Raw genomic sequence first — 14,459 nt, 5'->3', positions numbered from 1 at the left:
AAGACAACTTTCCCAAGTTTATAAATGCTTAAAAAATTAATTTTCAAACTTAGTTGTACCGAAGTTTAATTGAGGATTTTTTGAGATTTCATGTAAGCAATATAAATTGAAAAAATTAGCACTTGATACTCCAAGCATGAAACCATATTCGACATTTCTCAAATTAGTTTAATGTATTTTTCTTGCCATTGGAATCTCTTGCAAAAATTATTTAATTTTGCAGTTTTCATTATTTGAATATGAAATAACAATGTACAATACTAAATACATATAAACATAACATCATTAGAAATTATAATGCATGCTAGGAAACAACTGTATAACATGGAATGCTAAGTGATTGTAATTTTGTATGATACTAGAAGCGAGTTGTGTCCAGAGTTAATAGACAGCTTGTAATATTAATCACTGATCAGTTTCTGCAATTGCATCACAGAGCATTCAAAGTTAACTGTAACTTATGTTACGAAAATATCAAAATGTGATTAGTGAAAAAGAAACTGAAGAAGCAATCAAACATTCTCTAAACTAATGGCAAAGGACTGAAGAATTCTGAAAAGGGTTGTGCATTTGCCCATCATTCATGGATTTCTTAGTTAAAGAAACTCTGTAACATGTTTCCAAGGAGGGCTGCTCTATAAATGCCAAACATATGCCATTTAAAATGTTGTTTGTGGTGTTTGGTTTTTATATAAAGCCTACTATCTCATTAGATGTTTGACTGTTAGATAACTAACAGGAAAAACATTATCAGTGTAGCTGGCCTGTTTGGCTGAGCAGTTAGCATATCTGATCTCAAACCAATAGGCTGCTGGTTCAAATTCTACCCCAGGCACAAATGTTTGTGATTATCATTAGGTGAAAGATGAACTTCATCTCCTGGTGTGAGATCACAGTACCTTATTGGAAATTATATATGTTATTTTCTAACTTTGTATTAAAACTGCTTGGAAGATAAGAAGAGGCCTAGGCTCCCAACAATATCCTGTGCTATCTCTAGACTTTGGGATTCAAACAGTCATTTTATGGTAAGTCTTCCATGCAACAGTATATCCTGCAAAGAATGCAAAGAAAGTATCTTAAAATCAGCCTGAGAGAGTCCTCTGCTGGCATGATACACCTTTAAAATATAGTTGCAGAGGTGAAGTAATTACCAAGTCTTGGTTTTCTGTATACTAGGCAGTTTTCTTGTGATGGAGGGTAGTGAGTGGTTGCCCAGCATCCACAACTTGTACATCAGTAATGACTAACTCATCTCTTCTCTTTAATACAAGGCAAAGTTTCCTTAATCTAATGTTAGTCAATGTTAATGATATAATGAGTTCTACTGCTGTTATCTGACCTTTATTCTTCAACCTATTCTCTTTAACTCTCACTATTGCATTGTGCCTTCTGACATGTACCCCATATGTGCAATAACAACATTCAGCAACATGAACCAAAGTTTCTGTACTCTGACAGACTGCTCTTCAGGTTCTTGTCATCACTTCTTTGCTAAGTTAGCAGAGCATTAATTTTTGTCCTAATTAAATCTATATATTCAAAACCAGGCAGGAAGCAAGTTGTATCCTTGATTTATTGATGCTGAGAGGGATTGTGCATAGATTCTTGTAATGCTGCCCAATCGACTGAATGCTGTGACATTAAAGCTTAAATTAAATTAAGGCTTAAATGAAACAATTAGTGACAGAACAGTGGTAGAAAATTTTCAAGAGTAATGCAAACAGGAGTACATATAAATTCTTGAGATAGGAAAAAACCATCAAAAGATGTGGAATAGATAATATTCAACTAGAAATGCTCAAATATGGAGTTATAGAAGTTTGGCAGTCGCTACACAGCATAATTCAGAGGGCCTAGTCAGGGGGTTGAATTCCAGAAGATTGTAGTAGAGCTCTTATAGTTCCCATCTATAAAAAAGGAAATCAAGCTCAATGTGCAAATTAAAGAAGAATTTCTCTGCTTAGTGTTCCAGGTAAGATTTATGCAAGCATACTTGAAAAGAGGTTGAGAAAGACTGGAAGAGAAGCTTGAGGTAGAACAAGCTGTGTTTAGGCCATATAGAGGTTGTCAGGATCAGATTTTTCACTTTACAACAAATAGTTGAGAAATCATAGGAATACGATAAGGATCTGTACCTCAGATTTGTAGATCTGGAAGAGTCATAAGACAAGATGCCCAGAGAAAAGCTTTTCAAAACACTACAATTATATGGGGTAAATTGAACATTATACAGAGCAATATATAGTCAGTATTTCAGCAGTTAGAATTGAAGGAAGTGCAGGAAGAAGGTTTGATGTAAAATCAGGGGTAAGATGCGCATTATCTCCATTCTTATTCATCATATGTGTGGATTGCATTATGGAAGTTGACATTAAACATGTTAGAATTAGAGATATCAAACATAGCTCTTTGCTTTATGCAGTTGATGTTGTACTCCTAAAGACACTCAGTGCAAGTCTCCAGGATTCTCTAACTAAATTGAATTACATTTGTAACAATTTTGGCATGAAAAAGCAATAAAATGACCAAAATTATGAAAATAGCCAGAAATATAGAAAACTTCAGTTGCATTCTTAATGGAGAACCTGTAGAATAAGTAAAATATTTCAGCTATTTAGGTACAGCTTTTGTCATTTTATCGCTGATTTTCATGCCAAAATTGTTACAAATGTAATTCAATTTAGTTAGAAAATCCTGGAGTGTCTTTAGGAGTACAACATCAACTGCATAAAGCAAAGAGCTGTGTTTGATATCTCTAATTTTAACATTAGGTTTAATGTCAATTTCTTTCATAATGCAATCCACACGTATGATGAATAAGAGTGGAGATAATGTGCATCTTTGTTTTACCCCTGATTTTACATCAAACATCATCCCCATTTCCACTCTATCCTTGGTGGAACCTAGAATGCCAAGCAGCCAAAAAAAAAAGGCCAAGACAGATCATGGAGTATATTTTGCGGATACCTTACTAAAACAAACTTTATTGCATTTAAACATGCTTGGACCAAATTTTGTGGATACCTTACTACAACAAACTTTATTGCATTTAAACATGCTCAGACCAAAACACAGTATGCAAGACGTCAGAGTCAAAAACAATCTTGGATCTAATTTACATCATCAAACAACTAGTGATAAAACTGTATGGGATAAAATCCAGAAGATGAAAGGTAGATATAGAATATATCAGCTGTCTACCTTGGAACATAATGCATGTATTATCGCTGATCCCAAAGCTATTGCAGATACTTTGGGCAAAAACTTCATCAGAATCTCAGCAACATCCTCACATCCCCATGAATTTTTAATATTAAAAGAGCAACAAGAGAAACAACAATTAAGTTTCTGTACCAAAGTGCCATATAATATACCACAATACCATACTTAATACATAATATACTTCTGTACCACAATAGTGCCATATAACAAACCATTTATTAAAGAGGAACTCAAAAGAGGACCTCTTTTGCTATCTCATCCTGGCACTGTAGTCCCCAATGATATACATTATGAGATGATAAAGCATCTTCCATCATCTTCTGTGGATCTCCTACTCTTATTATATAACAATATTTACAGAGGAAGAGTTTCTGGACTCTTGGCATAAGTCAGTTAATTGCTATCCCAAAACTATCTATGTAAAGTCTTGGTAAAAATGGTAAATGCAAGGCTCCTCTGGTACCTAGAAAGCAACAAACTTCTTTCCAACACACAATGTGACTTTTGTGAACATCAGTAAATCTTGGACCATTTAAGAGATGCTTTTCTGAAATGAGAACATGTAGTTTCAGTGTTCTTTGATACTAAAAAAGCTTATGATATGGCCTGAAGATAAGGTATATTAAAACCTGTTCAATCTAGGTCTGAGGGGAGGATGCCTACCTGTTTTTATTAAAAACTTTCTTTTCAGCCAAGTCTTCCAAGTCAGAGTGGGAAATACATTATCTCAGCCATATTACCAAGAGGTGGGTGTTCCTTCAGACTCTGTCTTAAGTGTGACCCTCTTCGCTGTTAAAGTGAACTCAATCACTGTACAACTTTCTTCCTTACAGAACTATAAACCTGAGATCCATAATCAAAATTTGATTATGGATCTCAGGTTTATAGTTCTGTAAGGAAGAACACACTCCAGTGGTTGGACCCTATCCATCATCAAGACATCTGAATAGCTACTGGTGCCTTTTGCAAATCACCCATTCAAAGTCTTTATGTAGAATCAAATGAACCCCCTTTATCACTCAGATGAAAATATTTGTCATTCAACTATGGCCTAAAAATAAAGTCCCTTCCTAATCATTTTACATGGACCAGACTCTTTTCCCTACGTCACGAAGCTCAATATCACACACATCAGACAGCCATTTGTTCTTTTGGTATGCACATCAAAAAAGCTATGGAAGCTACAACATTAACATGAACAATATCTGCACGATACAAAACAGCCCCTCCCTGGCAGGCTTACACTCCACTTGCAACCTCTCACTCAGTCAACTGCAGAAGTCTCATATACCTTCAACTGTTTAACCTATATAGCAGTTCACTCTGATTTCTTGCCCATCTATACTGATGGTTAAGATCCGAGACCTCTGTTGGTGTGCTGCCATGTTTCCTAATATCATGATCTCCATCCAGTTGCAGTAATTATACAGCAGAGTTATGCCATTCAGCTTGCTATATATAGTCTATATAGGCTATCTCTTCTCTGGTGTATAATCCACACCCTTCCTAATCATTTTACATGGACCAGACTCTTTTCCCTACGTCACGAAGCTCAATATCACACACATCAGACAGCCCTTTGTTCTTTTGGTATGCACATCAAAAAAGCTATGGAAGCTACAACATTAACATGAACAATATCTGCACGATACAAAACAGCCCCTCCCTGGCAGGCTTACACTCCACTTGCAACCTCTCACTCAGTCAACTGCAGAAGTCTCGTATACCTTCAACTGTTTAACCTATATAGCAGTTCACTCTGATTTCTTGCCCATCTATACTGATGGTTAAGATCCGAGACCTCTGTTGGTGTGCTGCCATGTTTCCTAATATCATGATCTCCATCCAGTTGCAGTAATTATACAGCAGAGTTATGCCATTCAGCTTGCTATATATAGTCTATATAGGCTATCTCTTCTCTGGTGTATAATCCACACCCAGTGCTTGTTGAGGTGTTACAACCGTTATACAAAATAAAGATCCTTAATATCAATGTTCAGTTTTGCTGGATTCTCAGCCACATTGGAATTAAGGGAAATGACATTGCCGATGCAGCTACTAGATCAGCTCATTTCTTCTCAACATCTTGTTTGACTGTTTTCATACACAGACTACACACAGATAATAAAATCAAAGTTAAAAGCCCAATGGGCTTTTAACTTTGATTTTATTACTCAAAGTTAAATGCCAGGCAGAGAGCACTAACAAATAATCCACTTGAGAATAAACCTGGAATTAAGCACTGGCAGTCTAGTCAACATAGGGATAGGAGAGAAGTTCTAGCTAGGCTCTTCATAGGCCACAGTCATTTGACCCACTCATATTTACTGAGGGCTGATGACCCACCTATGTGAGAATGCAACACTTGTCTCACCATTAATCGTATTCTCGTGGAGTGCTGGCACTTCACAAAAGAAAGGAATGGCATCTTTACTCATCTGGCTGAGCCCTATACACTCAAACAAATTGTATGATGTTTTTAAATTTCCACAAGAAATTAACCTGTACAAACACATTTGACTGTAATTTTATCTGTTAGCAGATCCCACATTGCTCATTTTTTTACATACACAGAATCTTATTATTTATCCTTGACTATTTATGTACTGCTGTAATTTTATTCATATGTGGATACCACATTGTTCAATTAAATTTTAATACATAAACATTATTTAATTAATCATCTTAATTGTTTATGTATTGCTGTAACCTCCAACCTTGTATACTACTGCAGCCATAGATGTGGCTTTACTTATATGTGAATGCTACACTGCTTAACTTATTCTTTGTACATACAATTGTACGTATATACTATATGCTAAGTTGTCCTCAACTACTTGTGTGCTGCTGTAGCTGCTATTGTACTTCTGTTTATGTTATTATCTCGGGCAACTCCAAGGAGTCGACAGACTCATCGAGGGAGGCCCTAACATCATGTAAAGAACAACTATTCGACATTCACACAGTATCTATCGTACCTCGCCTTGAACTTATTCACAGTCATAGCACCCACAACAGACTCTGGCAGCTTATTCCACTCATTCACCACTCTCCAAGTAAAAGACCTAGCTCTAACACGCCTGCTAACCATATTCTTGCCCAGCTTCCATGTATGGCCCCCTAGTCCTCCCACCACCAGTCCTATTCTCAAAAATATCTTCTCTTCAGTAATTTGAATGTCTCAATCATATCACCTCTTTTCTGCCTATCAACCAATTTTTGCAACCTACAAATCTTCAACCTGTTCTCATAAGGTTCATTCCACAGACCTGCTATCATCTTGGTCACTCGTCTCTGGATCCTCTCCACCTCCTCCTCCCCATCAAGAAGAAACCCTGGCGCCCATATCTGGGCGCAGTAGTCTAGATGGGGTCTTATCAAGGCTCGATACAGAGGAACAATAACTTGTTTGTCTCTGCATGTTAAAGTATTTTTCAGCAACCAAGTGATTTGATGAGCTGATTTAGCCACTTTTGCAATGTGCCCCATAAACTTCAACTCCTTATCCACCAACACTCCCAAATCCCTGGCCTCATCAATCTCTTGGAGTACAATTCCACCAATGTGATATACTGCTGCTAATCTTTTCACCCCAAAATGCATAACCTTACACTTTGCCACATTAAATCGACATCCATTTTCCTTAGTCCAGTACTCCAAACTATCTAAATCATCTTGCAAAATTTGACATCCTGTGCACTCACTATTGCTCTACCCAACTTTGCATCATCAGCAAACAAGTGAACACCTCCTCTCAGATCCTTTCCTATATCATTAATAAACAAATTGAAAAGTAGTGGTCCAAGAACAGAACCCTGCGACACGCCACTAGTCATAAGCTGTCTTTTGGACTCTACTCCTGAATAAACCACTCTTTGATATCTCTCCATCAACCACCCTCCTATCCATCTCACCAACCCTAAATCCATTCCCATATGCAGTTTACTGATTAGAATTCCATGTGGTATCTTGTCAAAGGCCTTGGCAAGGTCCAGTAGAATCACTGTAAACCCACTACCCTTATCCAGTTCAGCCATCACTGTGTTATAAAACATGAGCAGTTTTGTGAAGGGTAGATCATGCACTGAGGCATGATCTACCCTTCACAAAACCATGTTGTCCCCCATACAGTATCCCATTTTCATCTATCCACTCCTGTATTCTTCTCTTGACTAATTTCTCCAAGACCTTGACAATGATTCCTAATATGCTAATCGGTCGGTAATTTACAACATCAGTCTTGGAACCTCCTTTATGCAGTGGAATTATTTTCACCCCATTCCATCCCCTAGGGGCTAACCCAGACCTGAGACTCAAATTAAACAAAATGGTCAAGGGTACTGACAATTCTTTAGCCGCTTCATGTACGACACGAGCTGGTATACCATCCAATCCCACAGATGTATTGACATTGAGGTTTTGTAATAGACTACTCACCTCCACTTCATTCACCACAATTCCCTTATAATCTATTGGTTCATTCATTTCTGCAATTTCACCACCTGGATGATATATTCTTGCAAAGTGCTCGCGCAGTAATTCAACCATATCAACTGATTTGGTTACCTCCCTACCATGGGCATTCTTTAAAATCATTCTGCTATATACATTTTTTTCTTTTACTTGCAACATATCGAAAAAACTGTTTGGGATTCTCTTTAGCCTGCATGGCTAATGTTCTTTCATAATCCGTTTTTGCTTTTCTTACCACACTTGTTACCCTTCTGGCCTGCGCTTTATACCGTTCATGTGCCTGCCAGTCACCTTTCTCCTTAAATTCCTTCCATAGTTGTTTCTTTTTTTTGCAGCTCAAGCTTAATTGTGTTATTCATCCATTTAACCCCTACTTTATTTATTATTAGGACTCTAGGTATACAGTCAGCCATTGCCTCATGCAAACACTTCCTAACCCACCTCCCATGCACTATCAACATCTAGCCCTTACGGTTTTACATGCCATGGCACTGAACCAATCAAATTCCTAAGCTTGTCATACTTACCAGCTGATAATTTCACATATACCCTGTCTTAATTGTAAATTCCACACCTTTAGCCACCTCCCAAGTCAAGACCCTATGATCACTCTCACCAGTTGGTGGCAACGTGGTCATATTATATGTAGATACCGCATTGTTTAATTTAATTGTGTGCATATTATCTATTAATTGACTTTGACTGTTGTAATTTCTGGCCCTGTGTATCCCTGTGGCCTTTGCTTTGGCTTTGTTTATATATGGAAGCCACATTGTTAACTTGACTTTTGTACATACACATTGATTTTATACTTGATTACCTGTGAATGGCTGTAACTTGTGCTGTAAGTTTATTTATGTGCAGATAATGTATTGTTGAACCTTATAGTTTTGTACATTTTTTCATTTACATTTTTATATCTAATTATATATGATTATTTGGTGTGCCACTGTGTCCTCTAACCCTATGTGCAGTTGTAATTACAGCAAAAGTCAAAACTTTTGCTGTAATTTTATTTATATGAAGACACTATAACTTTGTACATATCTTTATTTACTTTTTATTTACTAATGTATCTTTAACTATTTGTGCGCTGCTGTAGCCTTTGCTATCATTTTGTCTATGTGTAAATACTCTTTTGCTTAATTTTTTGTAACTTTCTATAAACTTTGTACTGCTGCAAACTTTTTGTGGTGCAGTATGATCATTGTAGTCTTTGTGTCAATAAAACATAAACCAAACCAAACCTTGTGTATCAAGTTACTCAGGGGTGTAACTTGAATAATTTTCAAATCCAATATGCTCTATTAGAGAATGAAAAATTTTGAATCTCCTCTTTTTTGATATTCTCTGGCTCAAAATTTTCTTGTTCCATTTATTTGTATTGCATTACTTTGTCATCTCTATTTATACTGAGATAGGAGTGTTGGTAGATATATACTGAGATAGGAGTGTTGGTAGCTTGCTCCACCTTTGCAACGAGTTGAACTGGTGTTGTACCACCTTACCCGAGTCCTTAAGATACTTTCAGGCGCAAACTTTGTTTGCTCACACTTGGAAAATGGATTAAACTAATTTTATTATACTTTAACCAAGTGAAAAATAAACTTTTTCCAAATTCTGTGGAGCACTTTTCTCTTTCTTTTTAATATTACTTCCACACATGAGAGGCTACAAAGCTAGTAAATCAATGTTGTGCTTGAGCAGGGGTCTTTTGAAGGTAATTTTTCAATATTTTTTTGGAAGTACTAGGTTGCCTTTAAGGAATATTATTCCATGGATCAGAGGTAGATAGAACTAAAAATAAATGAGAGGAGAAGTTTAGTAAGGCATTTCAAGTATAAATGGATGTTGGATAATTGCTGCTCATGTCTTGGATTTTGAATCATGATTTTCTACAATCCAGACATCCTAACAGTGAAGTTGTCTTTCTTGGTTACTTTAGCATTTACAAGTCAACTTGACTTCCTCTCTCCAATTTCACTGACCAGTCTGGAAGAAGAGGAGGCAGAGATAGTTGCTGCCAGCTGCGATCTTTCACAAATTGTTTAGCCTTCTCCACTCTCCTAACACCCTTAATCTCTTTAACCAATTTTCTTAATAAATAAGCTATAGATATCAGCTCTCCTCTTGGCTTAGACTACAACCTCTTTCAAGTTTTCTTCTCAACAGAACTTCCCTAACCCGGCTATTGTCAGTCCCATGTCTATTGAAACTACGCTAGCCACAAATGGGATGACTTCCCTTCCTTCCTTTGGCTCTCTTCTATTTTTGCAATTCTGACCCAAACATCTGATTTAGCAGAATAACTGAAATATTTCTTACCAGAATGGAGAACTTCATTCCATATTCCATCTAAAACTCCAAACCACTGTTCAGACTTTTTTTTTTCTTTCCATAGATATAATAATAATTATTCAGCGTATTGCAGATGACTTGAAAAACCAAAACCTGAGCATTCCACTCATCCTAAATTGCAGCAGCTGCAAAAAGACCATCTAATACAGACTTTAAAGTGCCAAGCGAAGAAAACTTGCCTTCTAGTCTTGCTAATAATAGCCTTGGGTGCAATTTCTGCCCATCCATGTTTCTACTTATTTCACATTCAGATCATACTATTGCAACATCACCCAAAGACAAATCTTATTTCCTTGCATCATTTTCCTCTACCCACACACAATTTGCTAAAAAAAACTCACTACATGTGGCTTCTTGTCCTGGTGGTACCCCCTCCCCAACACACACACACACACACACACACACACACACACACACACACACACACACACACACACACACACATCAGAACTGTATCGAAAACATTTGCCCATTCATCTTTACAATTTTTAATGCTCATCTAGCATCTGTATCTTACAGCATAGTTATAAGTTTAGATTAATGTATTCCTAAGAATGGAGATAAAAAGCCAGCCATCAAACTATTATCTCATTGCACTCATATCAAAAATAATGGAAAAGGTTCAACACGCAATTTCTTCATGACCACCAATATGGTTTCCTTTGCTTTTGATCCAGAGCAAATCTCCTTGCCAATTTCACATTTAATAGACAAAGGTATGGAAAGATTTGGTTAACAACATGTGGCCACTTGAGGCATTTCCAGGGTTTTTTTTTAGTCTAGCACAAAAGGACTACTTGCCAAATTACCATGTTATAATCTACTATCCACTCTTTGTAATTGGATTTCTGTTTTTCTGTCTGGTCTTTTACTGTGTGTCATGGTGAATGGCTTTGTTCTTTTCTACAGATTTCCCACTTGTGCTGCTGTTCCTCACACCACCCTTTTTGCTCCTATTATAAATTACATTCTGCCAGTAATCTCAAATCTTGTCCATAGTTTTGCTGATGATAATTTCCATTGTTCTTTTTCATTTGGCAACCTTGTGCTCATATCTTCTAAGCTACAAGATCTTCCATAATTAGAACCTTAAACACTGATCTCCTTAGACATAATTTAGTTGGTTGAGATTAACTGTACAAATTGAATGCCACCAAAACATAAGAAACATTTTTTATATTGCTGTTTTGATCTCCAAAAAGAACTAGCTTTTCTTTTTTCTTTGTTACCTGCCCTAATTAATGACTTGAAAAATTCCTGTACTTCTTCCTTAGTAGAACCTCCAACCATACATAGAAATAGTCTCATTCTCCAATTTCCCATTTTAAAATTTACCCACATCACTCTAATTGTAATTGGATCTCGTTCAAGAAATAGTAATCTTCATGTTTAGTGTTGAATATTCTATATATTCATTCCTTTCTCTCACCATTATTGCTTTTGTCTTCACCTTAGTAACACCTTTTGATTTGATACTGCTCTAATTCTTCTGGTAGTTTGTGTTTTTCTGTTGTTACTGTTTACATTCTTGGTGCCTATTTTCAGTTCTGCTGAGTTTGAGTTTGTTCCATTAGCTGACTTTTTGCTCTGCCTTCCCTCCCCCTTGGCTCCTTGACAAAAATAGCAGTAGCCTTGTTGTAACTGAGATACTTCACTGGCTTGACATTTCTTTGTGTTGTGTGATCATGTTCGTTTGCTTAAGCAAATGCAAATACAGGTTACAGTTTTAGTTTCTAAGGCCCAAGTTGCCATCCCATACTCATTCATTAATAATCCAGGCAGATACCTAATAATGGAATGTTCCACATGAATATAAGGATTGAACATTGGGTTAGAATCCTTGTCCCAAAATTTTTTCTCAGAAGGTTTCTTTCAAATGCAATAAGTTTTCTATTATTTCCTCTTTTGTTGACCATGTTTCACAACTGTAGATTAATATTGTCATAGATAGCGTTGGGTTTTTCTGTGAAATTACAAAATAGCCATGATTGGTCTTCACTATCAGTTCTCTCTTTTATCTCTTAATGTTTATTTTTATAGCTGTTAATGTTGACTCCTAGATAAAATTATCCACTTGCTCAAAATTATCAACAACTAGATCAGATTGCCCCTGACAATCTAATAACAAGACCCACAGACTTACTTTTCTTAATTAAATTAGATATAGTTTGTGTAACATGACAAGTGTATCTAAGGATAACGATGTCATCAGCTTAAGCCAGTAAGATGTTGTTCATTTAGAGCTTTCATCTCTGTTTCCAGTGCCAGGTTGGATGAATAGGATTAATGAGAGAGAGTATCACTTTAGAAAAGTCCAGATTTTATTTCAAAACTTGATTATTTCTGTAAAAAACATATCTTGGAGAGGGCATGGTAATTACATAGTTGTATCATATTATGCACTGATACAACTATGTAATCACTATGTGGTATTCTAAAAAGTCTTATTGCATTCAATAGTGCATTTTGATGTATATGCTTGTTTGTTTTATGGACTATAAAAGCATATGCTTTTTTTAGTCCACAGATAATAGATGTAATTCTGTATCAAATTCTAATGTTTTTCTACCAATTTTAGATCGTGCAAACATGATCAAAAGGACAACAAATCATGTTTGTCCTTGCAGAAGCCACATGATAGTCTCTGGTGATGTGTGAAATATATACATTAATTCTTTTCCAGATCAATGTAGATAGTATTTTGTAGCAAGTGTTCAAGAGGGAGATATCTCTGTAGTCAGCTAATAATGTGGGATCTTCTTTTTTAAAAATATGTCGCAGTATGGTTGTATTCTAATCAACTGAGAATTCTTTTTCCCATATTGGCTTGATAAGTTCATAAATCTCAGTTGTTAAAGGTATTCCTCCAATTTTTAGAAGTTCTGGTGCAGTTTTGTCACCTGCTGCCTTATTATTTTTAGTGCTTTAATAACATTCTCAGTTTCAGTCAGAGATGGTGCCTTAGTTGTGGGCTCTTAAACATTTTTTTTTCTAAACATTGTACCTCTGATAAGGTTATCATCTACTTGTGATGATTTGTTCAGCAGTTTTTCAAAACTGAATTTCTCAACAGTTTACTTTTCTTGCATAATTAAATCTCCTTGGTCATTAGTCATTATTCAAGCTTATGGTTTATACCCTCTCTTAAGTGTCCCACTGCATCTGAACAACCTAATATTATATTATATAATACTGGGGGGGGGCCTCTGACGCCCCCCCCCCCGGTTCCAGACTGGTAGGCCAGTTCTTGAATTCTGATGACTCGAATTTTGAAGATTCGAAAGGGAGGCCCCCCCCAGCATAGCATGTCATGTTGCATGATCATATCATGCAACATGACATGCTATGCTGATAATGATCATTATCTGTATTGGCATTTCTTAAACTTGCCTTGTGCCTGTTATTTATCATTATATAATATGTTTGGTTGCTTACTGTTCTCTCTGGAGTGAACAAATTTGTTTATTGATATTGGAAAAGTATGTTATACTAACAAATAAGCCCTCTGGAGGATGTAATATTAGTAATGACAGTGGGATTAGACCTAATAATGTCATGCAGACTTTGGGCCAGCTGTTGGTCTTTATCTTGTTTATTTTCCTATTTTGCATTAAAATCATACATAACTAATTTTATACAGTGACAGGAAAAGAATCACATATCCTTTAGTTCTTCATAAAATTCAACTTTGAAATCGTTATTCCTTATCTTCTGTTGGTGCATAACCATTGATCATTGCAACATCAAACATATGGCCATAAATACAGATATAGACCTAATGGTATGATAGTTATTAGGTATTGCAGGACGTTATCATGCACCATAAAATCCACACCATTTTCCTGTGTCATATGTTCTACTGTAGGCTAGTATTCTATTATTTTTCTGGGTTTCAATGACCTGGCAATCTGGTTTACTGTATATCTAAGATCTGAATTGCATCAATAAGTTTTTATATTCTATGTTCAATTCAAAATATGTTAGTTATTTGCAGCTGACTGCCATGTGAATGGTCTAGTTTTAAATGTCTTACTTGGTTTTCTATGTTTTTACAATAGATGAATAGTCAGCCCCAACCTGGAAGACCAGGATGTCTCTTAGTCTGGTCCCTATGCTTTGACCTCTGAGCATGGGAGGCCCTACCAGTAACTACATTACTGCTAGCATAGCTTTCCAGAATGTTGGGACACACACAAATCCCACACCATGACAAGGTGGAGACATCATTGAAGGGGAGTTTTAACACTTAGCCATCCTAAATATATAACATATATAGAGGACAAATATTACCTATAGCTTAAATGAAGTTTCATTTTTACTTTACTCAACACTGGAAAATTAATGAGAATGTTGCAAAATTTTTTGCATACTATGGGGGGTATACTTTTTTATGTTAAATCTAC

At 36.1% G+C, this 14,459-nt stretch overlaps 1 protein-coding gene across 1 annotated transcript in view; it reads left to right on the top strand.

Moving 5' to 3' along the window:
* eIF3l (eukaryotic translation initiation factor 3 subunit l) overlaps positions 1–14,459 on the top strand; it is a 310,545-nt gene that overhangs the window by 155,761 nt on the left and 140,325 nt on the right. The window lies entirely within an intron of this gene.

Source organism: Typopeltis vanoorti, chromosome 9 (genome assembly GCF_054136105.1).
Source record: "Typopeltis vanoorti isolate ZY-2024b chromosome 9, IOZ_Tvanoo_1.0, whole genome shotgun sequence".
Lineage (NCBI taxonomy): Eukaryota > Metazoa > Arthropoda > Arachnida > Uropygi > Thelyphonidae > Typopeltis > Typopeltis vanoorti.
The sequence above is the reverse complement of the archived record's forward strand: the minus strand, read 5'-3'. Positions and strand labels throughout refer to the sequence as shown.